The sequence below is a fragment of the Lolium rigidum genome, chromosome 6, assembly GCF_022539505.1.
Source record: "Lolium rigidum isolate FL_2022 chromosome 6, APGP_CSIRO_Lrig_0.1, whole genome shotgun sequence".
Classification (NCBI taxonomy): Eukaryota; Viridiplantae; Streptophyta; class Magnoliopsida; order Poales; family Poaceae; genus Lolium; species Lolium rigidum.
The window spans coordinates 222,245,907-222,246,227 of record NC_061513.1 but is presented as its reverse complement, the minus strand read 5'-3'; positions in this window follow the sequence as shown (position 1 = coordinate 222,246,227).

The window sequence follows — 321 nt, the reverse complement described above, 5'->3', positions numbered from 1 at the left end:
CAAATGTAAATGAAGTTGTTATATCATATTCACTTGTAAATTTGCTGTTAGTACGTATTTAAAATGCCAAGCAAGTCATCATGAAATAAACAAAAATAACAATTTGGTACGTGCAAGTTGCAAGTCGCAACTCCTAGTCCTACTCCTGCTGGATGATGCTTGCACCGACTAGATGTCCCCGTGCGAGTACTTTTATGGCTAATGAATTCCTTGTCTGATCGTCCATTGAATGGCCGCAACTATTTTTTGACTATATTTTTCTGCCACTGCTTGGAATCAGTTTGGTGCCACTGTTATCCTCGGCGGGTACCTTGTCTTGGA